This window comes from Doryrhamphus excisus, chromosome 5 (genome assembly GCF_030265055.1).
Source record: "Doryrhamphus excisus isolate RoL2022-K1 chromosome 5, RoL_Dexc_1.0, whole genome shotgun sequence".
Classification (NCBI taxonomy): domain Eukaryota; kingdom Metazoa; phylum Chordata; class Actinopteri; order Syngnathiformes; family Syngnathidae; genus Doryrhamphus; species Doryrhamphus excisus.
The window spans coordinates 26,347,440-26,375,271 of record NC_080470.1 but is presented as its reverse complement, the minus strand read 5'-3'; the positions used below and the strand labels follow the sequence as shown (position 1 = coordinate 26,375,271).

General features: G+C 47.4%; 1 long non-coding RNA gene and 8 other non-coding genes across 9 annotated transcripts; 2 read left to right on the top strand and 7 right to left on the bottom strand.

Moving 5' to 3' along the window:
* Positions 1–1,232: 1,232 nt before the first annotated feature.
* LOC131130313 (U1 spliceosomal RNA) lies at positions 1,233–1,396 on the bottom strand. The gene has a single exon (XR_009130012.1). It is a non-coding gene; the product is annotated as a U1 spliceosomal RNA (small nuclear RNA).
* Positions 1,397–2,475: 1,079 nt separating this feature from the next.
* Positions 2,476–2,547, bottom strand: trnae-cuc (transfer RNA glutamic acid (anticodon CUC)). Its single transcript has one exon. It is a non-coding gene; the product is annotated as a tRNA-Glu (tRNA).
* A 383-nt stretch (positions 2,548–2,930) lies between these two features.
* trnat-cgu (transfer RNA threonine (anticodon CGU)) lies at positions 2,931–3,004 on the bottom strand. The gene has a single exon. It is a non-coding gene; the product is annotated as a tRNA-Thr (tRNA).
* Positions 3,005–3,375: 371 nt separating this feature from the next.
* On the bottom strand, positions 3,376–3,453 carry trnav-uac (transfer RNA valine (anticodon UAC)). The gene has a single exon. It is a non-coding gene; the product is annotated as a tRNA-Val (tRNA).
* A 532-nt stretch (positions 3,454–3,985) lies between these two features.
* On the bottom strand, positions 3,986–4,058 carry trnak-uuu (transfer RNA lysine (anticodon UUU)). The gene has a single exon. It is a non-coding gene; the product is annotated as a tRNA-Lys (tRNA).
* Positions 4,059–4,775: 717 nt separating this feature from the next.
* On the bottom strand, positions 4,776–4,939 carry LOC131130316 (U1 spliceosomal RNA). Its single transcript, XR_009130015.1, has one exon. It is a non-coding gene; the product is annotated as a U1 spliceosomal RNA (small nuclear RNA).
* Positions 4,940–5,949: 1,010 nt separating this feature from the next.
* On the top strand, positions 5,950–6,020 carry trnag-gcc (transfer RNA glycine (anticodon GCC)). Its single transcript has one exon. It is a non-coding gene; the product is annotated as a tRNA-Gly (tRNA).
* A 342-nt stretch (positions 6,021–6,362) lies between these two features.
* On the top strand, positions 6,363–6,436 carry trnat-agu (transfer RNA threonine (anticodon AGU)). Its single transcript has one exon. It is a non-coding gene; the product is annotated as a tRNA-Thr (tRNA).
* A 17,743-nt stretch (positions 6,437–24,179) lies between these two features.
* On the bottom strand, positions 24,180–27,313 carry LOC131129694 (uncharacterized). The gene is made up of 6 exons (XR_009129872.1): positions 27,026–27,313; positions 26,126–26,220; positions 25,743–25,888; positions 25,519–25,625; positions 25,270–25,430; positions 24,180–25,130 (listed from the first exon to the last, which is right to left on the bottom strand). It is a non-coding gene; the product is annotated as an uncharacterized LOC131129694 (long non-coding RNA).
* Positions 27,314–27,832: the final 519 nt, after the last annotated feature.

Sequence of the window (27,832 nt, the reverse complement as noted above, 5' to 3'; positions counted from 1 at the left end):
TTCCTATCAGGCTTATATTGATACCAGTGCTTGAAATAAAATACAAAATCAATGCAATGTCACAAAGAATATTTATTTATCAGGTTGCCACACTCAAGAACACTCTCAATAATAATAAAAAAATCTACATGTAAGCAGTTATGAATAATGAATATACACATTGTTCACTTATTTTGCCGCCTTTGTTTCTCCTTTTCATAGAAAGGAGAGGCCTGGAACTCCCTCCAGCTCATCTCTTTTTCCATCCTGTGCTCTCTATAGATGGAGAACACTTTGGCAGGACAGTAGATGTACTTCTCTGAAGCCAGTGTGGATGCGGGGGCTTTTCCGGCCCTGCTTCAGCTGCATCCTGCAGAGGCACTTTCGGACAGGGGGTGGAGGAGATTCCTCCCTCTTTCTCTTCTTCTGCTGTTTTTCCTCCACCCTCTTTCTTGTCTCATCCACCTCTCGCTGGAAGAAGTCTGTTTGACTGAAATCTTTAAATGGCATCTTAGGGTCTGTCAGACCTTCTGCAGCAATAAGATTATCTGACAGGGCCTTGTTGATGAACGTCGTGGTTGATGTCCCATCCACTTGATGTTTTGATTTTGGTTGGCCACAGCACAGACATGGTTTTTGTTTGAGTTTTTTGGCACAGGAGGTGGTTGCTGCTGCTCCAACGGGGTATGAGCAGGTGGTGGTGGTGAAATAACCATCACTGCAGGCAGTGTCACTACAGGCACAAGATGCAACTATTCCAACAAAGGGACAAATGATTACGTTTTTACCTGGCTTTGCTTTGGCTGAGCGAGAAGTCCTTTCAGGCAAGAAAACAGCAAAAAGCAACACACACCAGCCGTGACTCAGACAAAACACAGAATACAAACAACAACACGATTACGACTATAAGCTATCCTTTTTTAGGTGAGAACCATGAACTCCTACTCAGAGGTGCGGATTGCTCATTCTCGCTGCTTCAAATTTGCCTGCGAGCAAACCTTGAACTTTAGACTCAGATCAATCGAAATGGTTGCCGATGCCCCTTTCTCTGTCTTGTTGCCGTTTCTCATTGAGGTTTCCTGACTGAGAGCAGATCGGCCTCACGGCTGGTTGGTTGTCTCCCGTGCACGGGCAGACCTTTCCAGCAAGCATTGGTAGTGCTGGGCTGGTCGTTTCTTGCTCGGTCTGGCTGCACTCGCAAGCCAAGGAGCTCGGCGCGGTGCTGCACCTCCCTCTTGTTTTAAACACGGGATAAGGGGGGAGCGCGAACGCAGTCCCCCACTACCACAAATTATGCAGTCGAGATTCCCGCATTTGGGGAATTCGCAGAGGTCAGCTCAACCCATGTGCAATGGCTGAGCCTCGCCCTGGGTGAACCACCTTCTTGATCATGGTATCTCCCCTGGCAGGTAAGTATGAGTTGCACCGGTCCCGCCCGGACTAGTCTCTCGCACATGTCACATGCTGAGTGGTGGTCTCATCAGGTCGCCCACAACAAGCCCAGCCACTTGACCTGTGTCCAAATTCAGAGACAGGACTCTGGTTATCTCAAGGAGTCAGTGTGTATGGCACTCTTGTGACTTCATTCTGAGCTAAGGCAGCGGCAGCAAGTGGCTTAGGGCAGTTGCTGCAGACGTTCAATGCGGAGACTGAAGTACTGACTCCACGTCCCTAGTCACACCATGTAACATGAGAGGCCAATATGTTGAACCCTGACACGTGTAGATGTGCAAGGTCGTTGTGAGTCAGTGGGTTGTCAGGTTCAAACTCCTGTGACACTTGTAAAAACACTTAAATGCAGAAATACAGAAGAGACAGACAACAATATTCAAAGTTACTCGCAGCGATGAGAGTGAAACCACATACCCAGTGACATGCCGCTCCACTGAGTTCAAACTCCTCTTTATTTATTCTCTTTCGGGGGTCCCTACTACATGGTCATGCAACTCTAGGGGTGGCAGTTGCACGAGCTGTATTTGTTTCTCTATGTGTATGTGTGTGTATGTGAGAGGAATTACTTTTATTGTTTTATGAGTTCTTATCTTGACACGTTCTTGCAGGATTAACGTGAACATCTGCAGGGTTGCGGTTGGCGCATCCAGGCACCTCCAGGACCTGGGGGTTGCTGGGGGTCTCTGATCAGGGTCACAGGAACATTTCTTCTTCAGCACATTCAAACACTCTTTCTATTGTCTAAGCAAATGGATATAAGGGTGATAACTGATGCTATATTCATTCTATCTACATTTTATTCTAACAAGGATCTATCCCTGAGCATCCGACAAATGCTCTGTCTCACCCTAAACCCAGTCCTGACAGCATTCTCAGTCGAGGACCTTGTCTTATTGTGTTGTCCATTGTGTGTCCATGTTTTCTTTATATTTCTGTTGTCAGTCGCTTCAGGATGACAACGGTTTGTGCTTCAAGATGACCCCAACCATTCGACTGAGGCCGAAGACAAATCCTAGCTCCAGTAAAAACCTACCCAAATGTCAATTCCCTGACCGGGAATCGAACCCGGGCCACGGCGGTGAGAGCGCCGAATCCTAGCCACTAGACCACCAGGGACTGCTTTATGTCTGCACTCAGCAAGGCAGAGACAGTGTCACTTTGACGTACTCCAGCAAAGGAACCAAAATAGTTCTGTGACTGGACCTTCCCTGCCAACATTGCAGCAGCAGGGGAATTACCTCAGATAGTAGAGCGCTTCCCTTAAATGTTAGACCCGAACCTCTTTTGTTTTGCTAATGTGGTCTGTTTTCTTAGCCCCGCAAATGTCCAAATGCACAATGTTTTTGCCTTTGTCGAGAGCATTGTAGTACATATGACATTTATGCTACATATGACATCAGAAATGATGGATATTTCTTCAACAGAACATGACGTCTGATTCAAAACATTTACTTGAAATGTTGGAGAGAAAAAAATGGAGTCGCTGAAACACATATGCAAGGCACTGCTGGGATTTGAACCCAGGACCTCCTGTTTACGAGACAGGAACTTTGACCAACTAAGCCACAGCGCCGGCAAAGGAGTGTCTTCAGTGTTAGGCGAACCACTGCATGACGGAAACCACACCAGTGGCCAGGCTTTCAACAGGACTGGTGAAATCCTGCCAGTGTAAGCGGACCGAATCCACGATTATTCTCCTCCTTGGTCTTCGCTGTGTCAAGGATGAGGATGTTGTTTGCATGCAACGACACCACAGCGGCCACCTCCTTCCTATAAGCCCCTTCGTGCAGGCCAGTGACGCACCCGATCAGTCATCCGGGAAATATGGATTGTGTGTCCAAACTGGGGACAGATGCCCGTGTACACACCTTCAGGGATCAAGCACATATCCTTTTTCCCATTTGTCACCTTGATTTTTTTGTGAAAGAAGGAATTGAACGGCCTTGCTTCCACCCAGATTCCAACTAGGGACCTTTTGCATGTAAGGCAAACGTGCTAACCACTACACTATGAAGGGTGAGCCCTTTAAGGGGACTGGTGAAGCAGTTGCCAAACAATGACACAAGATGATGTGTCCAAAGTGGGGGCATATTGACAATTGTCCAAATCGACAAATGTTTCTCCCTTGTAGGGAAAATTGTTCCACAAATTATGGGCTTTTCTTCAACAAAACATGAAATCACAATCACGGCTTGACAGGTTTGGCTTGTAACCTCCTCTAACGTTGTCTGGAGGGGTGGCCCTTTGATGAATGAAGTTAAGGTCCTTTCAGCCTGCCAATAAGCATTTTCAAACTATTGGCAAAGTCGCAACGTAAACAGGGATTGTGCTCAAACCCAGGCTTGAACCACGGACCTTTAAATCTTAATTCTCGCACTCGCCCGACTGAGCGATTCAGCTGCAAAGGTGGTGTTCCGCTTTTTCAGTAGAGGCTAAAAGAGGGGCCAGGGTGAAGCTGTGTTTCTGCCACATGTGTTGCTGTGTACCTGGCCCAGGGTGTTCTCATCTGGGGTTGGTATGTCCCCATGCTGGTAATGTGGGGTCTACACTTCTCCGCCTGAACAGGGACTTGAACCCTGGACAATCAGATTAAAAGTCTGATGCTCTACCAACTGAGCTATCCAGGCGCTTGATGAATGAGGACAACTCACAAGGCAAAATCTTCTGGCATACTGTACTTGACCTTGCAGAGATGAAGAAGCCCCTGTCCCGAAATTGCCACCTCCAAGATCGACGGAGGTCTTAAACTGCCCACATGGACAAGCCTAATATCTTCTGGACAAAAAGAGTTAATGGTCAGACAAGACAAAGGTTGAGCCAATCACCTGAACAATAAACTTTTGATCTGAGTGTCCGGGATTCAAGTCGCTGTTCAGGTGACCAGGTGGCCACGAGCCCTCCAACTAATGCACCTGCAGTTTAAGGCTATGTTCTGGATTATCAGTGTTTCGCCAAGAGTAAAATTGGGTCGAGCGAGAAGTCCTTTCAGGCAAGAAAACAACAAAAAGCAACACACACCAGCCGTGACTCAGACAAAACACAGAATACAAACAACAACACGATTACGGCGATAAGCTATCCTTTTTTAGGTGAGAACCATGAACTCCTACTCAGAGGTGCGGATTGCTCATTCTTGCTGCTTCAAATTCGCCGTTTCTCATTGAGGTTTCCTGACTGAGAGCAGATCGGCCTCACGGCTGGTTGGTTGTCTCCCGTGCACGGGCAGACCTTTCCAGCAAGCATTGGTAGTGCTGGGCTGGTCGTTTCTTGCTCGGTCTGGCTGCACTCGCAAGCCAAGGAGCTCGGCGCGGTGCTGTGCCTGCCTCTTGTTTTAAACACGGGATAAGGGGAGAGCGCGAACGCAGTCCCCCACTACCACAAATTAAGCAGTCGAGATTCCCGCATTTGGGGAATTCGCAGAGGTCAGCTCAACCCATGTGCAATGGCTGAGCCTCGCCCTGGGTGAACCACCTTCTTGATCATGGTATCTCCCCTGGCAGGTAAGTATGAGTTGCACCGGTCCCGCCCGGACTAGTCTCTCGCACATGTCACATGCTGAGTGGTGGTCTCATCAGGTCGCCTACAACAAGCAATTCAAACAATTCAAACAATTCAACAATTCAAAATCATTTCCAGTGAGGTTAATTTCCAATAATTGTAAAAGTTGTTTCTGGGGTCTTGTCCTGTCAGGGTATTCATCAAATATGTATTTGACAGCTTCTAGGCCCCTCTTGGTATCGATATTCGTGTACATATTGTCCACGTCTAGCGAAAAAAAATCAGTGTTTCGCCAAGAGTAAAATTGGGTCGAGCGAGAAGTCCTTTCAGGCAAGAAAACAACAAAAAGCAACACACACCAGCCGTGACACGGAGCGCCGTCTGATGACGTCGGGAGTGTCGTCCCCATGCAACTGGGAGCCAGTCGCCTTTCGTCAGTGGAGAGGAGTCACCGTCCACGCCTGTGGCTGTGCCTGTACTGTGGGAGTCCTACACACAATTTCCCGCTGTCCAGTTCGCCCAGCACGCCAACGCTCTTCCTCCACCAGGGATATTCCCTAGCTGCTGGCACTGCCCGCTCCAACCACACCGGCTGCGTCATCCGCTTTGGCGGGCCGACTTCAGGTGGAAGGTACGATATCCTGGGCGGGGGAAGCTTCTCCTACCACAGCATTAATTGACTCTGGGGCGGACGAGAACTTCATTGATAGCGGACTGGTCAGTTCTCTCAACATTCCTACTGTTGAGCTTGTCCCCCACAAGAATGTCCGCTCGCTAGATGAACATCACCTGGCATGCATTCCGCATCAGACGTGCGACATATCCTTGGTGCTGTCGGGTAACCACCACAAGGTCACAATTTTTTTTCTTATGCCCTCTCGCTCAGCTCTGTTAGTACTCGGCCTCCCCTGGCATCCCGTGCGTGTGTTGTGATTGTGATGTTTTGTCATTCAGCGCCACTTTGCAGCGGCACATCCACTCGACAATTTAATTTGTTCTCCGACAGTGTTTCCCGATGTGGCATTGGTGGTTCAGTGGTAGAATTCTCGCTTGCCAAGTGGGAGGCCCGGGTCCGATTCCCGGCCAATGCAGTATATCTCAGCTTGTACCTTTCTTTAGAGCTCATGTTGAAAAAGTACAAAGGCTCTTTTCCTGCGAAAGGGCAGTATTCAGAATGACACCTGAAACGTAACAGACCGGACCACCCGAGAGTTAAGGTGGACAGCACTTAGTGAAACCTGACTGCAGTCATGCTGTTGTACTCCCTGTCGCGCAATTGGTCAGCACGTTTGGCTGTTAACTGAGAGGTTGGTGGTTCGAGCCCACCCAGGGACTCTCAATTCACACATGTGTTGGACTTTGGACTCCCTCCCTTGTATGAACATTTTTCCCCACTGGCGAACTGTTTTTGTGTTGGTACCAGATGAACTGCTGGCACTGTGGCTAAGCTGGTCAAAGTGCCTGTCTAGTAAACAGGTGATCCTGGGTTCAAATCCCAGCAGTGCCTGGGTGCTTGGTCAGTGAAACTTTGGCAGCTGATTTGTGAACCATGTACTTCTTTTTGTCACTTGCCCTTCAAGAACGAATTGACGTTGCATCCACAGCTGACATGATTGTTGTGGATCTCATTACGCCAGAAGGTGCTTGAATCCAAAGAGTATGACATTGTGATGTGTTGTCATTCAGCACCACTTTGCAGAGGCTCATCCACTTGACAGTTGAATTTTTTTTCTCTTACAGTGTGTCCCCACGTGGCATTGGTGGTTCAGTGGTAGAATTCTCACTTGCCAAGCGCGGGCCGCGTGGGTGTTGTTGACATTTGCTGCCAGCCAATCAGGATGCGAGACAGATGTCAGACAAGCAGAGAGACTTCGGAGAAATGAAGTCAGGTGTCCGAATCCCGTCTAAAAATCAGTCAAGTCACCATTTTCTTCTCCACAATATATTTTTTTTCCAATTAATCCCTATATGATTACTATCAGGCTTATATTGATACCAGTGCTTGAAATAAAACACAAAATCAATGCAATGTAACAAAGAATATTTATTTATCAGGTTGCCATGCCACACTCAAAAACACTCTCAGAAATAAAAAATGAATACTAATCACAAGCTATGAATAATAAAAAAAAAATGTTCATTTATTTTGCTGCCGTTGTTTCTCCTTTTCATAAAAAGGAGAGGCCTGGAACTCCCTCCAGCTCATCTCTCTTTCCATCCCGTTCTCTCTACAGATAGAGAAGACTTAGTAGTAGAGGCAGTAGATGTACTTTCCTGCTTGCCCTGGAAAGTCAGTGTGGATGTGGGGGCTGTTCGGATCCTGCTTTAGCTGCATCCTGCAGAACCGGCACTTTCGGACAGGGGGTGGAGGAGATTCCTCCCTCTTCCTCTTCTTCTGCTGTTTTTCCCTCCACCCTCTTTCTTGTATCATCGAGCTCTCGCTGGAAGAAGTCTGTTTGACTGAACTCTTGAAATGGCATCTTGGGGTTTGTCAGACTTTCTGCACCATATTTTTGGAAAACTTTTGTGGGGCAATAAAAGTATCTGACAGGGCCCCGCTGATAAAAGTCATGTATTGATGTCCCATCCCCTTGATATTTTGATTTTGGTTGACAACAGCACAGACATGTTTTTGTTTGAGTTTTTTTGACACGGGAGGTGGTTGCTCCTGCTCCAATGGGGTATGAGCAGGTGGTGGTGGTGGTGGTGATGGTGGAATGACCATAGCTGCAGGCAGTGTCACGACAGGCACAGCAGAGGTAGTGCTTAGCAACTGCCAAAGCTGCTGTGTATGTTGCAGCTTCTCTGGGCTGGTATTTAGTGAAGATGATGTATTGAGAAATTTACTGTTGTGTTTCATGTATTTGGAAATATGCAATTTTGATGTTGGATGCAGCATGTTGTTGGGGTCTTTGCTGGACTTGTGGACAAGAGTGCCATACTCCCGAACCACAAGCTTGATCATGTCCTCGTGCCCACGGTGTTTATTAAGGAGCTCGTCAATTGCCGACTTCTTTGGAGACGGCCAGCGCTTGTGGTCCAACACAAATACTCTCCCTCCAGTCTTCACTGGTCCAGTGCGGGCAGCAGTCGGAGAACATTGGATGGGCAATCTTCTTGTGGGCTCTAGGCAAAGAAAACCATGAGCTACACATTCGTTATTTGGTTCAAACAAGATGCAACACTATTAGAACAAGGGGACACATGATTAGTTCAGATAAGTTTTTACCTGGCTGTGGCTGAAGCTCAGAAACAGAAGCTTTATTGTCCAACTCAGATGCTGGGATAGGGGCCACACGACTAGACGTAGTCGCAGTAGCAGTTTGAAGAGGGTGAACAGAGTGGGGAACAAAGTTGAAAAGCCTGGTGGGAGGTGTGGAGGAAGGCTGCACTGGTTCTGCTCCCTGACCAGCTCCTTGATCAGACAGGATGCCTGGAGAAGGAGCACTTGTGGCGCGGCCGGGGTCCTTCTTGGTTTTATATTTGTCCCAGTCTAAAGGGACCGAACAACACTCTGGCTCCCTGTACTCCAGGCCAAACCTGGACAAACTTTTCTTCGCCAAAGACCCGTCTGGAAACAGCATTCAGGGAGCATATCAGTGCAGGGTCGAAAACAGGCGGGAGACAAACGCCTGGCAGTTTCAGGTCCAGCAGACACTGATAGTTCCAGCGACACACTCCTGTCATGGCCTGGGCCTGGAACAGCTCTGGGGACACCTGCGTGCCGGTCACCCTTTTGGCCTGGTGGAAGTGGTAGCCCTCCTGCTGCGACGTGCCTCTGATGGGGATCCAGACGGGGACTGCTGCACGCTCACCTGGCACGTGGTTTAACTGTATCGTTCCTCCATGGCGGTACAGTATGCCCCCTTCCACCTCAGGATCACTGAGGCAACCGCGCAGAATGTGGACACGTTGGATCCTCCATCTCTTTAGCCTGGAGGGCTTATATAGAGGGATGCCATTCGGATCTGTGGTCAGGTGAAAGTGTCAGGCTCCTGTGACACTTGTAAAAACACTTAAATACAGAAATACAGAAGAGACAGACAACAATATTCAAAGTTACTCGCAGCGAGGAGAGTGAAACCACATACCGCTCCACTCTGAGTATGCAGTTCACACTCCTCTCCTTTTATTCTCTTTCGGGGGTCCCTACTACATGGTCGTGCAACTCTAAGGGGGGGGTGGAGAAGGCAGTTGCACGAGCTGTATTTGTTTGTCTATGTGTGTGTGTGTATGTGAGAGCAATTACTTTTAATGTTTTATGAGTTATTTATCTTGACACATTCTTGCGGGATTAACATGAGCATCTGCAGAGTCGCTGTTGGTGCATCCAGGCACCTCCTGGACCTGGGGGTCACTGGGGGTCTCTGATCATGGTCACGGGAAGATTCCTTCTTCAGCACATTCAAACACTTTCTGTTGTCTAAGCAAATGGATATAAGGGTGATAACTAACAAAATTAAAACTGCGAGCAGTGATGAGCGGGCTCGAGCACCCCAACGCGGTCGGGGGTACACGCGGGTCGGGGGTGCGCGCGGGTCGTGGGCGCGCGCGACCGGACGGGCGTGCGGACGCGCCGTATGAAAAACCGCGGTGATCGGATAAGCGGTAAGGGAGTTATGGCATTTACAAATTTCCGCCAGGAGGGGGCGACGCCGGCGGCGAGGCGGGTGCGCGGTCACGTCCCGTCCGACGTCCCAAACCGCCATAAAAAAATTCGCAACGATCGGACCGTGCGGTAGGTACTTGTGGCGGATATACGTTTCCGCCTGTTGGTGGCGCTATACAGTCTATGCGCCCACATGGTAACGGACCGGAGGGTACCCCGAACCACCAGAAAAAATTAGGTGCGGATCCGACCGTGCGGAAGGAAGTTACGGCTGATATACATTTCCACCAGTTGGTGGCGCTATAGCGTATGTACACACACTGTCATAGACCAGAGGGTACCCCGAACCACCAGAAAAAAATTCGGGCAGATCCGACCATGTGGGAGGAAGTTACGGCAGATATACATTTCCACCAGTTGGTGGCGCTGTGTTTTGAACATGGGTTCTGGAGCGTTAGGTGCGTCCTGTCATGATAGACTTCTCCACCAAAAATCATAGTGATACGTGCAACGGGTGGCGAGGGATAATGAATTGAAACTTCTAGGTGGCGCTAGTGTGTCAATTTAGATTGGTGTCACATGGGAGCACCACCAGGGCGCTCAGGCCTGGATTCTGACCTTACGTGTAAGATTTCAGCAGCCTGTGACCTTCTGCGGGCAAAATATGAGCCTTCAATGGTCAATGGCGAAGGCTGACCATTCGCCGTGGCCACGCCCACCACATGTGCTTTACACACATCACAGTCCATCGACTGACATCATCAGTCTGTCAGTCAAACTGTGTATTGACTTTGATGTACATTGCTTCAAGGCAAGGCCAGACACCAGGCAGGGCCAGATAAGGTTAAGGTTAAAGTAAAAGTTTGGTGGCGTGCCACGCCCACATCCTAAGTAGCAGCCCAAAATCCTTCGCAATTTAACGTGGGCCATCCGTCTAGTGTCCGTTGATGCTACAACGGACTCATTCGGTCAAACCCCCTAGGAGGAGTTCGTCGAGATACGACCCCTACATCCTCCCCCAAATGGCCGCCGCCACCTAAAATGGCCGACTTCCTGTTAGTTTTTGAACATGGGTTCTTGAGACTTTTTTGTGCGTCCTGTCACGAGTGATGTCTCCTCCGAAAATCATGCCCATACGTGCAACCGGAGGCGAGGGATAATTATTTTAAAACTTGTAGGTGGCGCTAGTGAGTCAATTTGGCTTGGTTTCAAATGGGGGCCCCACCAGGGCCCTCAGGCCTGGAATCTGCCCCCCCTTATGAGTTTTCAAGCACATGCGACCTTCTGCGGGCGAATGATGAGCCTTTCTTTGTAAACGGCGAGGCCTGAGCATTCGCCGCCAGGCCACGCCCATCACGTGCGCTTTTCCTGCATCATGGTCCATCAACAGGCTTCACCAGGCTGTCAGGCAGTGACCTTGTGACCTCGGTGTTCATCTGATGAATCTCCTGCCAGAAAAGGCCTCATGTAGATCACACGCATTTAGCCTGTCGCCAATAGGTGGCGCTGCGACGAAATCAGGAAGTGACCTACGGGGACCTTCGGGGCGGGGCCATGATCACATGTACCAAGTATGATGAAGATCTCACCACGTGGAGCCAAGTTATTCACGTCTACAGTTACGCTCAGCGTGCAAGGCCCGGACAGATGAAAAAGGGCAAAATTTGGGGGCGTGCCACGCCCACATCGTATGGAATATCCCAAAATCCTTCGCAATTTAACGTCGGCCATCCGTCTAGTGTCCGTTGATGCAACAACGGACTCATTCGGTCAAACCCCCTAGGAGGAGTTCGTCGAGATACGACCCCAACTTCTGGCCCGAAAAAGGCCGGCGCCATCCAAAATGGCCGACTTCCTGTTCGTTTTCCAATATGGGTTCTTGAGACTTTTTAGTCCGTCCTGTCACGATAGACGTCTCCACCAAGTTTCGTGACGATAGGTGAAACTGGTGTCGGGGGCCAATTTTTTCAAAAATAAAAGGTGGCGCTAGAGAGTCAATTTTGGAACATTGTTTTCGGGACCCCCACCAGATCGAAATTTTCGGCAGACCTGACGCGCTTGCCAAATTTGGTGAGTTTTCGGGCATGTTCAGGCCCTCAAAATGGCCGTCCTTTCGTCAGAATAATAATAATAATAAAAAACGGAACGATTACAATAGGGCTTTCGCACTGGTCAGTGCTCGAGCCCTAATTAAAACTGCAAGCAGTGATGAGCGGGCTCGAGCACCCCGACGCGGTCGGGGGTACGCGTGGGTCGGGGGTACGCGTGGGTCAGGGGCGCGCGCGTGTCCGGACGGGCGCGCGGACGCGCCGTACGAAAAACCGCGGCGATGGGATAAGCGGTAAGGGAGTTACGGCACTTGCAATTTTCCGCCAGGAGGGGGCGACGCCGGCGGCGAGGCGGGTGCGCGGTCACGTCCCGTCCGGCGCCCCGAACCGCCATAAAAAAATTTGCGACGATCGGACCGTGCGGTAGGTACTTGCGGCGGATATACGTTTCCGCCTGTGGGTGGCGCTATCCAGTCTATGCGCCCACACGGTAATGGACCGGAGGGTACCCCGAACCACCAGAAAAAATTAGGTGCCGATCCGACCGTGCGGAAGAAAGTTACGGCTGATATACATTTCCACCAGTTGGTGGCGCTATAGGGTATGTACACACACTGTCATAGACCAGAGGGTACCCCGAACCGCCAGAAAAAAATTCGGGCAGATCCGACCATGTGGGAGGAAGTTACGGCAGATATACATTTTCACCAGTTGGTGGCGCTATAGAGTCTATGGACACGCAGATTCAAAGAGTGGAGGGTGACCCGACCGACCAAAAAAAAATTTAGAGACGATCCGACCATGTGGAAGGAAGTTACGGCTATATACATTTCCACCAGTTGGTGGCGCTAGAGAGTCTATGTATACACACAGTTATAGACCAGAGGGTACCCTGAACCACCAAAAAAAATTTAGAGACGATGCGACCATGTGGAAGTAAGTTATGGCTATATACATTTCCACCAGTTGGTGGCGCTATAGAGTATATGTATACACAAAGTCATAGACCAGAGGGTACCCCGAAACACCAGAAAAAATTTGGGGCTGATGCGACCATGTGGAAGGAAGTTACAGCTGATATACATTTCCACCAGTTGGTGGCGCTATAGTGTATGTACACACACAGTCATAGACCAGAGGGTACCCCAAACCACCAGAAAAAAATTTGGGCAGATCGGACCAAGTGGGAGGAAGTTACGGCAGATATACATTTTCACCAGTTGGTGGCGCTATAGAGTCTATGTACACACCCAGTCATAGACCGGAGGGTATCCCAAACCACCAGAAAAAATTTGGGGCAGATCCGACCATGTGGAAGGAAGTTACAGCTGATATACATTTCCACCAGTTGTGGCGCTATAGAGTCTATGTACACACACAGTCACAGACTGGAGGGTGACCGAACCCACCCAAAGAAATTTGGAGACGATCCGACCATGTGGAAGGAAGTTACAGGTGATATACATTTCCACCAGTTGGTGGCGCTATACAGTCTATGTACACACAGTATAACAGACCAGAGATTGACCCAACACACCCAAAAAAAATTCAAGACAATCTGACCATGAATCAGGAAGTTACGGCAGACATACATTTCCACCAGTTGGTGGCGCTGTGTTTTGAACATGGGTTCTGGAGCGTTAGGTGCGTCCTGTCATGATAGACGTCTCCACCGAAAATCATAGTGATACGTGCCACGGGTGGCGAGGGATAATGAATTGAAACTTCTAGGTGGCGCTAGTGTGTCAATTTCGATTGGTGTCACATGGGAGCACCACCAGGGCGCTCAGGCCTGGATTATGACCTTACGTGTAAGATTTCAGCAGCCTGTGACCTTCTGCGGGCAAAATATGAGCCTTCGATGGTCAATGGCGAAGGCTGACCATTCGCCGTGGCCACGCCCACCACATGTGCTTTACACACATCATAGTCCATCAACTGACATCATCAGTCTGTCAGTCAAACTGTGTATTGACTTTGATGTACATTGCTTCAAGGCAAGGCCAGACACCAGGCAGGGCCAGATAAGGTAAAAGTTAAGGTTAAAGTAAAAGTTTGGTGGCGTGCCACGCCCACATCCTAAGTAGCAGCCCAAAATCCTTCGCAATTTAACGTGGGCCATCCGTCTAGTGTCCGTTGATGCTACAACGGACTCATTCGGTCAAACCCCCTAGGAGAAGTTCGTCGAGATACGACCCCTACATCCTCCCCCAAATGGCCGCCGCCACCTAAAATGGCCGACTTCTTGTTGGTTTTTGAACATGGGTTCTTGAGACTTTTTTGTGCGTCCTGTCACGAGTGACGTCTCCTCCGAAAATCATGCCCATACGTGCAACGGGAGGCGAGGGATAATTATTTTAAAACTTGTAGGTGGCGCTAGTGAGTCAATTTGGCTTGGTTTCAAATGGGGGCCCCACCAGGGCCCTCAGGCCTGGAATCTGCCCCCCCTTATGAGTTTTCAAGCACATGCGACCTTCTGCGGGCGAATGATGACCCTTTCTTTGTAAACGGCGAGGCCTGAGCATTCGCCGCCAGGCCACGCCCACCACGTGCGCTTTTCCTGCATCATGGTCCATCAACAGGCTTCACCAGGCTGTCAGGCAGTGACCTTGTGACCTCGGTGTTCATCTGATGAATCTCCTGCCAGAAAAGGCCTCATGTAGATGACACGCCTTTAGCCTGTCGCCAATAGGTGGCGCTGCGACGAAATCAGGAAGTGACCTACGGGGACCTTCGGGGCGGGGCCATGATCACATGTACCAAGTATGATGAAGATCTGACCACGTGGAGCCAAGTTATTCACGTCTACAGTTACGCTCAGCGTGCAAGGCCCGGACAGATGAAAAAGGGCAAAATTTGGGGGCGTGCCACGCCCACATCGTACGGAATATCCCAAAATCCTTCGCAATTTAACGTCGGCCATCCGTCTAGTGTCCGTTGATGCAACAACGGACTCATTCGGTCAAACCCCCTAGGAGGAGTTCGTCGAGATACGACCCCAACTTCTGGCCCGAAAAAGGCCGCCGCCATCCAAAATGGCCGACTTCGTGTGCATTTTCCAAAATGGGTTCTTGAGACTTTTTGGTCCGTCCTGTCACGATAGACGTCTCCACCAAGTTTCGTGACGATCGGTGAAACTGGTGGCGGGGGCTAATTTTTTTTAAAATTCAAGGTGGCGCTAGAGAGCCAATTTTGGAACATTATATTTGAAACCCATAAAATATCAAATTTTTCGCCAGACCTGATGCGCTCGCCAAATTTGGTGAGTTTTCGGGCATGTTGAGGCCCTCAAAAAGGCCGACGGTTGGCAGAATAATAATAATAATAATAAACATTAAAACTGCAAGCAGTGATGAGCGGGCTCGAGCACCCCGACGCGGTCGGGGGTACGCGCGGGTCGGGGGTACACGCGGGTCGGGGGTGCGCGCGTGTTCGGACGGGCGCGCGGACGCACCGTACGAAAAACCGCAACGATGGGATAAGCGGTAAGGGAGTTACGGCACTTGCAATTTTCCGCCCGGAGGGGGCGACGCCGGCGGCGAGGCTGGTGCGCGGTCACGTCCCGTCCGGCGCCCCGAACCGCCATAAAAAAAATCACGACGATCGGACCGTGCGGTAGGTACTTGCGGCGGATATACGTTTCCGCCTGTGGGTGGCGCTATACAGTCTATGCGCCCACACGGTAACGGACCGGAGGGTACCCCGAACCACCAGAAAAAATTAGGTGCCGATCCGACCGTGCGGAAGGAAGTTACGGCTGATATACATTTCCACCAGTTGGTGGCGCTATAGCGTATGTACACACACTGTCATAGACCAAAGGGTACCCCGAACCACCAGAAAAAAATTCGGGCAGATCCGACCATGTGGGAGGAAGTTACGGCAGATATACATTTCCACCAGTTGGTGGCGCTATAGAGTCTATGGACACGCAGATTCAAAGAGTGGAGGGTGACCCGACCGACCAAAAAAAATTTAGAGACGATCCGACCATGTGGAAGGAAGTTACGGCTATATACATTTCCACCAGTTGGTGGCGCTATAGACTCTATGTATACACACAGTCATAGACCAGAGGGTACCCCGAACTACCAGAAAAAATTTGGGACCGATCCGACCATGTGGAAGGAAGTTACAGCTGATATACATATCCACCAGTTGGAGGCGCTATAGCGTATGTACACACACTGTCATAGACCAGAGGGTACCCCGAACCACCAGAAAAAAATTCGGGCAGATCCGACCATGTGGGAGAAAGTTACGGCAGATATAAATTTCCACCAGTTGGTGGTGCTATATAGTCTATGTACACACACAGTCATAGACCAGAGGGTACCCCAAACCACCAGAAAAAATTTGGGGCCGATGCGACCATGTGGAAGGAAGTTACAGCTGATATACATCTCCACCAGTTGGTGGCGCTATAGTGTATGTACACACACAGTCATAGACCAGAGGGTACCCCAAACCACCAGAAAAAAATTTGGGCAGATCGGACCAAGTGGGAGGAAGTGACGGCAGATATACATTTTCACCAGTTGGTGGCGCTATAGAGTCTATGTACACACCCAGTCATAGACTGGAGGGTATCCCAAACCACCAGAAAAAATTTGGGGCAGATCCGACCATGTGGAAGGAAGTTACAGCTGATATACATTGCCACCAATAGGTGGTGCTATACAGTCTATGTACACACAGTATAACAGACCAGAGATTGACCCAACACACCAAAAAAAATTTCAAGACAATCTGACCATGAATCAGGAAGTTATGGCAGATATACATTTCCACCAGTTGGTGGCGCTATAGAGTCCATATACACACACAGTCACAGACTGGAGGGTGACCGAACCCACCCAAAAAAATTAGGAGACGATCCGACCATGCGTGAGGAAGTTACAGCAGATATACATTTCCACCAGTTGGTGGCGCTGTGTTTTGAACATGGGTTCTGGAGCGTTAGGTGCGTCCTGTCATGATAGACTTCTCCACCGAAAATCATAGTGATACGTGCAACGGGTGGCGAGGGATAATGAACTGAAACTTCTAGGTGGCGCTAGTGTGTCAATTTAGATTGGTGTCACATGGGAGCACCACCAGGGCGCTCAGGCCTGGATTCTGACCTTACGTGTAAGATTTCAGCAGCCTGTGACCTTCTGCGGGCAAAATATGAGCCTTCGATGGTCAATGGCGAAGGCTGACCATTCGCCGTGGCCACGCCCACCACATGTGCTTTACACACATCACAGTCCATCAACTGACATCATCAGTCTGTCAGTCAAACTGTGTATTGACTTTGATGTACATTGCTTCAAGGCAAGGCCAGACACCAGGCAGGGCCAGATAAGGTAAAAGTTAAGGTTAAAGTAAAAGTTTGGTGGCGTGCCACGCCCACATCCTAAGTAGCAGCCCAAAATCCTTCGCAATTTAACGTGGGCCATCCGTCTAGTGTCCGTTGATGCTACAACGGACTCATTCGGTCAAACCCCCTAGGAGGAGTTCGTTGAGATACGACCCCTACATCCTCCCCCAAATGGCCGCCGCCACCTAAAATGGCCGACTTCCTGTTGGTTTTTGAACATGGGTTCTTGAGACTTTTTTGTGCGTCCTGTCACGAGTGATGTCTCCTCCGAAAATCATGCCCATACGTGCAACGGGAGGCGAGGGATAATTATTTTAAAACTTGTAGGTGGCGCTAGTGAGTCAATTTGGCTTGGTTTCAAATGGGGGCCCCACCAGGGCCCTCAGGCCTGGAATCTGCCCCCCCTTATGAGTTTTCAAGCACATGCGACCTTCTGCGGGCGAATGATGACCCTTTCTTTGTAAACGGCGAGGCCTGAGCATTCGCCGCCAGGCCACGCCCACCACGTGCGCTTTTCCTGCATCATGGTCCATCAACAGGCTTCACCAGGCTGTCAGGCAGTGACCTTGTGACCTCGGTGTTCATCTGATGAATCTCCTGCCAGAAAAGGCCTCATGTAGATGACACGCCTTTAGCCTGTCGCCAATAGGTGGCGCTGCGACGAAATCAGGAAGTGACCTACGGGGACCTTCGGGGCGGGGCCATGATCACATGTACCAAGTATGATGAAGATCTGACCACATGGAGCCAAGTTATTCACGTCTACAGTTACGCTCAGCGTGCAAGGCCCGGGCAGATGAAAAAGGGCAAAATTTGGGGGCGTGCCACGCCCACATCGTATGGAATATCCCAAAATCCTTCGCAATTTAACGTCGGCCAGCCGTCTAGTGTCCGTTGATGCAACAACGGACTCATTCGGTCAAACCGCCTAGGAGGAGTTCGTCGAGATACGACCCCAACTTCTGGCCCGAAAAAGGCCGGCGCCATCCAAAATGGCCGACTTCCTGTTCGTTTTACAATATGGGTTCTTGAGACTTTTTGGTCCGTCCTGTCACGATAGACGTCTCCACCAAGTTTCGTGACGATCGGTGAAACTGGTGGCGGGGGCTAATTTTTTTTTAAATTCAAGGTGGCGCTAGAGAGCCAATTTTGGAACATTATATTTGAAACCCATAAAATATAAAATTTTTCGCCAGACCTGATGCGCTCAGCAAATTTGGTGAGTTTTCGGGCATGTTGAGGCCCCCAAAAAGGCCGACGGTTGGCAGAATAATAATAATAATAATAATAATAATAATAAACATTACGATTACAATAGGGCTTTCGCACTGGTCAGTGCTCGAGCCCTAATTACGATTACAATAGGGCTTTCGCACTGGTCAGTGCTCGAGCCCTAATAATAAACATTACGATTACAATAGGGCTTTCGCACTGGTCAGTGCTCGAGCCCTAATTAAAACTGCAAGCAGTGATGAGCGGGCTCGAGCACCCCGACGCGGTCGGGGGTACGCGCGGGTCGGGGGTACGCGCGGGTCGGGGGCACGCGCGCGCGGACGCGCCGTACGAAAAACTGCGGCGATGGGATAAGCGGTAAGGGAGTTACGGCACTTGCAATTTTCCGCCAGGAGGGGGCGACGCCGGCGGCGAGGCGGGTGCGCGGTCACGTCCCGTCTGGCGCCCCGAACCGCCATAAAAAAATTTGCGACGATCGGTCCGTGCGGTAGGTACTTGCGGCGGATATACGTTTCCGCCTGTGGGTGGCGCTATACAGTCTATGCGCCCACACGGTAACGGACCGGAGGGTACCCCGAACCACCAGAAAAAATTAGGTGCCGATCCGACCGTGCGGAAAGAAGTTACGGCTGATATACATTTCCACCAGTTGGTGGCGCTATAGGGTATGTACACACACTGTCATAGACCAAAGAGTACCCCGAACCGCCAGAAAAAAATTTGGGCAGATCCGACCATGTGGGAGGAAGTTACGGCAGATATACATTTCCACCAGTTGGTGGCGCTATAGAGTCTATGGACACGCAGATTCAAAGAGTGGAGGGTGACCCGACCGACCAAAAAAAATTTAGAGACGATCCGACCATGTGGAAGGAAGTTACGGCTATATACATTTCCACCAGTTGGTGGCGCTATAGAGTTTATGTATACACACAGTCATAGACCAGAGGGTACCCCGAACCACCAGAAAAAAATTGGGACCGATCCGACCATGTGGAAGGAAGTTACAGCTGATATACATATCCACCAGTTGGAGGCGCTATAGCGTATGTACACACACTGTCATAGACCAGAGGGTACCCCGAACCACCAGAAAAAAATTCGGGCAGATCCGACCATGTGGGAGAAAGTTACGGCAGATATAAATTTCCACCAGTTGGTGGTGCTATACAGTCTATGTACACACACAGTCATAGACCAGAGGGTACCCCAAACCACCAGAAAAAATTTGGGGCCGATGCGACCATGTGGAAGGAAGTTACAGCTGATATACATTTCCACCAGTTGGTGGCGCTATAGTGTATGTACACACACAGTCATAGACCAGAGGGTACCCCAAACCACCAGAAAAAAATTTGGGCAGATCGGACCAAGTGGGAGGAAGTGACGGCAGATATACATTTTCACCAGTTGGTGGCGCTATAGAGTCTATGTACACACCCAGTCATAGACTGGAGGGTATCCCAAACCACCAGAAAAAATTTGGGGCAGGTCCGACCATGTGGAAGGAAGTTACAGGTGATACACATTTCCACCAGTTGGTGGCGCTATACAGTCTATGTACACACAGTATAACAGACCAGAGATTGACCCAACACACCAAAAAAAATTCAAGACAATCTGACCATGAATCAGGAAGTTACAGCAGATATACATTTCCACCAGTTGGTGGCGCTATAGAATCTATATACACACACAGTCACAGACTGGAGGGTGACCGAACCCACCCAAAAAAATTTGGAGACGATCCGACCATGTGGAAGGAAGTTACAGGTGATATACATTTCCACCAGTTGGTGGCGCTATACAGTCTATGTACACACAGTATAACAGACCAGAGATTGACCCAACACACCCAAAAAAAATTCAAGACAATCTGACCATGAATCAGGAAGTTACGGCAGACATACATTTCCACCAGTTGGTGGCGCTGTGTTTTGAACATGGGTTCTGGAGCGTTAGGTGCGTCCTGTCATGATAGACGTCTCCACCGAAAATCATAGTGATACGTGCCACGGGTGGCGAGGGATAATGAATTGAAACTTCTAGGTGGCGCTAGTGTGTCAATTTCGATTGGTGTCACATGGGAGCACCACCAGGGCGCTCAGGCCTGGATTATGACCTTACGTGTAAGATTTCAGCAGCCTGTGACCTTCTGCGGGCAAAATATGAGCCTTCGATGGTCAATGGCGAAGGCTGACCATTCGCCGTGGCCACGCCCACCACATGTGCTTTACACACATCATAGTCCATCAACTGACATCATCAGTCTGTCAGTCAAACTGTGTATTGACTTTGATGTACATTGCTTCAAGGCAAGGCCAGACACCAGGCAGGGCCAGATAAGGTAAAAGTTAAGGTTAAAGTAAAAGTTTGGTGGCGTGCCACGCCCACATCCTAAGTAGCAGCCCAAAATCCTTCGCAATTTAACGTGGGCCATCCGTCTAGTGTCCGTTGATGCTACAACGGACTCATTCGGTCAAACCCCCTAGGAGAAGTTCGTCGAGATACGACCCCTACATCCTCCCCCAAATGGCCGCCGCCACCTAAAATGGCCGACTTCTTGTTGGTTTTTGAACATGGGTTCTTGAGACTTTTTTGTGCGTCCTGTCACGAGTGACGTCTCCTCCGAAAATCATGCCCATACGTGCAACGGGAGGCGAGGGATAATTATTTTAAAACTTGTAGGTGGCGCTAGTGAGTCAATTTGGCTTGGTTTCAAATGGGGGCCCCACCAGGGCCCTCAGGCCTGGAATCTGCCCCCCCTTATGAGTTTTCAAGCACATGCGACCTTCTGCGGGCGAATGATGACCCTTTCTTTGTAAACGGCGAGGCCTGAGCATTCGCCGCCAGGCCACGCCCACCACGTGCGCTTTTCCTGCATCATGGTCCATCAACAGGCTTCACCAGGCTGTCAGGCAGTGACCTTGTGACCTCGGTGTTCATCTGATGAATCTCCTGCCAGAAAAGGCCTCATGTAGATGACACGCCTTTAGCCTGTCGCCAATAGGTGGTGCTGCGACGAAATCAGGAAGTGACCTACGGGGACCTTCGGGGCGGGGCCATGATCACATGTACCAAGTATGATGAAGTCATACTTGTGCGCCAGTTGGTGGTGCTATAGAGTGTATGTACACGCAGTATAACAGACCAGAGATTGGGTCACCCGGGCAAAAAAAATTTGAGAACATATGCTACTTAAACCTTATTAAGTGTGTGAAATAGAAAAAAAGACTGGGTTTGTCAAATTAACCATGTTGTGGAATATCTAATGATGGATGCAAGCTAAAAACATTTAAACAAAGTCATGTACAAACAAAATAAAAAGTTTAATTATGTAAATTGAAATAACCATCAAAGTGAACAAATACAAAAGGCAAGAACACTATGATTTATCATTCAACAAACTTTTTTCCTGTTTATCCTCACAAGGGTCGCGGGGGCATGTACATACAGTCAAACAACCATTCACACACATTCATACCTATGGACAATTTGGAGTGGCCAATTAACCTAGCATGTTTTTGGAATGGGGGGGGGGTGGTTATTTCTGCCTTGGTCTCTTCTCCGGACGGGGTTTTTCGGGACATCTTCGCTGTCTTCCTGTTGTCGTTTCGTCGCCAGTCTGAGTCTCTGAGTCCCGCATGTCTGTTTATAGGAGAATTGATGAAATAACAGATGAGTGACATCTACTGGTGAAACGCTGGAACAACCATTGCATGAACGGCCATCAATCACGTAAATAATATCATCAGAATCATATGTTTTACTACACATAAAATGACAATATTGCAACATCAACACAATACATAAAATTTAATCTATTAAATATGAAATTTCTCACCATTTCGTTCTTTCCCCTCCGCTGCGTCAACTCGTTGGTTGGCCTCTGCCAAGGCTTCTTTGAGTTGGCTGATGGTGTTTTTTTGTTTTTTTAATAGTTCAGCCCTTCTTTGTCTCTCGTCGACCTGTCTGGCAGCGAAACCCAGAAAAGTCTCGGCCAGCACGCAGCTTTGCGAAAATAGGTCCTCGCGGGACACACACTGGTCCTGGGACGAGTACTGTTAAAACAAACATATTATTAACAGTCATTGATAGTAACGCATGGTAACATGCAACACAATGTTTCATATGACAAAATGAAGTGTACATGGAGATCCACATGTACAATATCAAATGTTATTGTTAATATTATTGAACCGTAAAACTATAGAAACAATAAAATATAGTCTAGCTTCAGAATAATAATGATATTGAAAAGTAAAATCACAGAAATACTTACACACATCAGCCGGCATTTGGTTCTCAGAGCTTGCACCTGAGGGTTTGTGGCTCTGGGCGATTTCGCCGGGGAAGAAGAGTTTGCCATTCTAGAAACAAAAAGAGATGCATAATATGTGTCCACATTTACTTAAACATGAATTGCATTCATGGTCAAAATATGGGGAAAAATAGGAAAGCGCTTACCTTTCAGCTGCGTTCACGGTGATAGACAGAGGTAGGAAAAAATGATCGAATGACCTCTTTTATACGTGATTCTACGACGATGTGATGGGCGTGGAATTCTTGGACACTGGACAGTTGTCATGTATTATTGGATGCTCCACATGTGGGCATGGCACAGCGGCACACTGTTGTATTTGATTCTGGCGTTGTTTGAAGGTTCAAACGATGCATTCATGGCCCTTTGATCATCTGTTGGAATCTCAGAATGAAACACCTGTGCAGGCCGTCCGTTGCAGCAAAGACACCCGACAGTGTATAAATGGACATTTTGTCATACTGTCGAGACAGTTACATCGATATTACTGCTGCGAATTAAGTACTTGATTATTTTCCTTTCTAATTAATTTATGTCTCAAATGAAGTGCATTTTACACGAATGCACGTAATGTTTGAGCAAATGTGGGTATATAACATGTGATGTATTTCTTTATAGAATGGCACATTTCTCGTCTCCTGCAAGGTTTATCAGCATAGATGACCCCGAGGTGGACTCCATCAGGAGCCAGTGCCAGGTGTTGAGTGTAAGTATTTGTAATTGCAATCGTAAATGTTTGTATTGTATTGACTGTTAACATGATAAAAATAAGAAACAATGTTATTTATATTGCATAACAAGATCGTGGTATTATATAAGAGCCAAATACGATGTCACTTGAATGAAGTGAGCATGTACCATTTTTGCATATGTGTATAAATTGTAGTAATGTATGAATCTTACAAAAATGTTGTTACTAAAACCAATTGCAAACAGTGTACTGTTACACAGTTAAGTATCATGCTCATTTGTTAATGTCTTCAGGTAAAGGTTGTAATAAGCTAATCGTTAATGATAGCGTCTAGTATTGCAAATAATCTAATTTTTATTGTATTTGTGCAGTATTGATGCAGAGATCGCAGTGTGCCCAGGGTTGAATTAAATCAACAATGTGTGGAGGTGAGCCATGACATTATGGCCTATGTGACCAGGGAGATGGAGCAGAAGGAACGGGAGGAACTCGTGAGCAGGAGACAAAGGGCTGAAATTGCCAAATATAAATTTGGTCTCCAACAAGCTCTGCTAAGAGCTGAGGTGGCTGATGCAACGTGTCTTTTTGTTGGAGATGGTGAGAAAGTTCATGCATAAATTTATTGTTTTCAATTTCTGATCTATTAATGTGGATTTGTGTGTATCACTAAAACTTGTGATGTTTTCAATATACAGAAAAAAGAGAATGTGGCACCCAAACCGGAGAAGAGGAGACAAGTGCCTCCCCCTAGATGTAAAGTGTGTATTTTTGTAAATTTTTTCATCGGTGTTTGTAAATTTGTTGGAAGTTATCGAAATAAATTATATATTAGACAATTTCTCTTGTTTTTTTTGCTCATCAACTACTACACAAACCTGCACACATAATATTCCACCTTTTAAAGGGAGACACTGGTGCCCACGTAATTCTGTAGAAATGGAAGTAAACACACACACACACATAAATATATACAGTGTAATGGTGTTCCAAAACTACAATTTCAGCAAGTAGAAAATGAGATTATTGTTGAACAAAACAAATATGCAATATTTACTTGATGTCTTTAATGTCATAATGGACTATCAAATATAGAAAATATATAAAAATGAGTATCTAAAATGTATTTTCTCTTTAATCTACTTCAGTACTTCCTGTCAATATATGAAACAAGAGTGAATGCAGAGTTTCAGCACACCTGAAGATACACAGGTGCGTAGGAAGCAGGTGTAGCCAACAAAGTGTTCAAAAAGAGGTTCCTGCACACTGTGTTGCTCTCATTCATTAGTTTATTTAGGAAACGTTTCAGTCCGTTTGACCTTCATCAGAAATATTAGCTAGACCTAATATGTCTGATGAAGGTAGACCTAATATGCTAGACTTAATATGTCTGATGAAGGTAGCCCTAGTATGCTAGACTTAATATGTCTGATGAAGGTAGACCTAATATGCTAGACTTAATATGTCTGATGAAGATCCAACGGACCGAAACGTTACCTAACTAAAGTAATGAATGAGAGCCACACAGTGTGTGGGAACCTCTTGTTGTATATAATATATGAAACAAACCATGAAAATTTTTTTGACAAAAATATAAAATATAATATATCTACTAACAGAGTCTGAGAAATCTCTATTTGAAATATATAACCTCAGGGTACATCAACATGAGCATATGAGTATATGGCTGAAATGGATGCAGCATGTGGCTCAAATGCACAAAGAAGGACATTTTGATGACATTCTGACACTTATGGAAACATCAACACATGAACTCCTACACTTAGGGGGCTGTATGTAAGATTGTGGCTATTGTGGCTGTTGCTGTGTCTGCTCATCACATCTGTGCTTGAATTGTTGCTCTGACATCGCTTTTCCTTGCTGGAAACAAGGACATCAGTTTTGGTGTCCTTTCACCTCCCTTCTGGCACCTTCCTCTCCTGAAAGAGGGATATGAAAGAAGAGACAAAAGAACCAGTGACAACAAAAACTGACGTGCATACTTAAGTATAACTGTGAAACATACAGTAGTTGTTTACAGTCCTTAATGTGTTTAACACAAAAAATCCAAATACTCACCTGTGAGACATTAAACAAGGTAGGCCACCTGTGCTTCATGTCACTGATGCTCATTTGTATGTCGTATGTTCCTCTATGTGCAAAAGTTCTCCACATCAAGTCCTTAATGACTGGGCTGTCTCTCTTCTTTAATTGGTGATTAGTTGGTTTTGGTTCAGCTCCTGGAGGATAGCGAGGAAGAATACCACTTCACCACTGTTCCATGTTTTAAGGGAGCAAGGTCATGTTAAATGAAGACAGGGTACTTACAGCCACATCCATAAATACTGTGCTTGACTTGGTAATGCTTGAGAAGCTCCCCTTCTGAAGTATCCTCCAATGTGCAGCGCCTACATTGCCAGGCCACGGGCCGCCACCTTAGAAAGGAGCATAAACAGTGTTAGGATGGTTTGTTTTTGAAAGGTTTTCATAAATCCAGATCCAGTAGTACTTTCTGGAACACCTCAAGACTGTATTAGAGGGACGTTGGGTACCTCTTAAGATCCTTAAGAGTGCAGAGGATAGTGCTGCCCTCAATCACTATGCCGACATCAACTGACCCATCTTTCCGCAACAGGTAAATCGCCATCACTTCATCTGCCATCTGCTCTTGAATGCTGGTTGATCCATCCCCAGCATCCTGCAGACATTGTAAAGGCAGCTGTTAAATGCTCACGTTAAACGTGCATCTCACAAGACAAGTAGCACCTCCTGTCTTCTAATGTCCACAGCTGCTTTACACCATACAAAAAACAGCTCCATCTTGGTGTGCAGTAAAGATAAATTAACTGTAAATATAAATGTACTGCTGCTGTGCACTTCGAGATTACATTTGGCCAAACCTTGAAAATCATGAAAAGTACAGTAGTATACCAACCTCAAAGTCCTTGAAAAGGGCACTAGCATGTTCAGCAAGATAGTCAATAAGGAATCGGATGACAACGTCCCTTGTCTGCTCACGTTGGATTCCATCTGCCGGACAGAAACATTGAAGCAGTGCTTTGATTCACAGGAAAAACTTAAGTCTCAAACATTTCAATAGAATTTGCATGAGAGGGAAGTTTGTAAGTAGTGATGTCAGCAAAAAAACTAAAACCTAAAAATTTGCCAGGCGCATGAATATAAGTGGATATTGTGGTGCGGTGTGCAAAGGATGTGAGAGATTGAGGCACAGAAAATTAAGGAAGAAAAACCAAAAACTGTTTAAAGGGGCTGTATGTAAGATTGTGGCTATTGTGGCTGTTGCTGGAGTGAAATAAAAAACAATCTGTATTGCAACTAGCAGCAGGAACGAAGCGGTAGCATCTGTTGTCACAGTGATATCTGGTTCAGGCTTCTGTGGCTTAAGCGGGTAGGATGGACGACTATTTTGCTTCTTACTTTCAGTCACAGTAACTAAAAGCAGAGGTCATGTCACTCAGGTGCTGTGCTGGTTATTGTTTCACTTTCACCGCCCTGACATTGTGTCTGTGCGCTGTGCACCTACAGAAGGCTTGTTGTCACATCTTTATTTCAAATGAATATGTTTTCTTAGTCTCTGATGACAGACATATTTTGCGATATTTTATTTACTTGATGTGCATTTTGTACATACGTACAGCTCCTTTGAGAAAGAATGGAGGAAAGGATGAGTAATAAATAGGAGGGAGAGTCAGAAAAGATAAATGTCAGCTGTATGATGTGAACAGAGAATGGAGAGAAATGTGAATGAGACAGGTGGAATGATGACTATTGCAGGTAAGGTACAAATTTAATAGGTGGAGGATGGTTTTAATACCTGAAGTAGAATGTTCGTCTGTGCTTGAATTGTTGCTCTGACATCGCTTTTCCTTGCTGGAAACAAGGACATCAGTTTTGGTGTCCTTTCACCTCCCTTCTGGCACCTTCCTCTCCTGAAAGAGAGATATGAAAGAAGAGACAAAAGAACCAGTGACAACAAAAAGTGAAGTGCATACTTAAGTATAACTGTGAAACATACAGTAGTTGTTTACAGTCCTTAATGTGTTTAACACAAAAGATCCAAATACTCACCTGTGAGACATTAAACAAGGTAGGCCACCTGTGCTTCATGTCACTGATGCTCATTTGTATGTTGTATGTTCCTCTATGTGCAAAAAATTCTGCACATGAAGTCCTTAATGACTGGGCTGTCTCTCTTCTTTAATTGGTGATTAGTTGGTTTTGGTTCAGCTCCTGGAGGATAGCGAGGAAGAATACCACTTCACCACTGTTCCATGTTTTAAGGGAGCAAGGACATCTTAAATGAAGACAGGGTACTTACAGCCACATCCATAAATACTGTGCTTGACTTGGTAATGCTTGAGAAGCTCCCCTTCTGAAGTATCCTCCAATGTGCAGCGCCTACATTGTCAGGCCACGGGCCGCCACCTTAAAAAGGAGCATAAACAGTGTTAGGATGGTTTGTTTTTAAAAGTGCTGTCCAATTTCATGTACATCGTTTTTGGATTGCGTTTTAAATCCACAGTTCTAAAGAAAGAATTATAATGCACATTCATTCATGCATTCATTTTTGATTGCTCATCCTCACAAGGGTCGCGAGGGGTGCTGGAGCCTATCCCAGCTG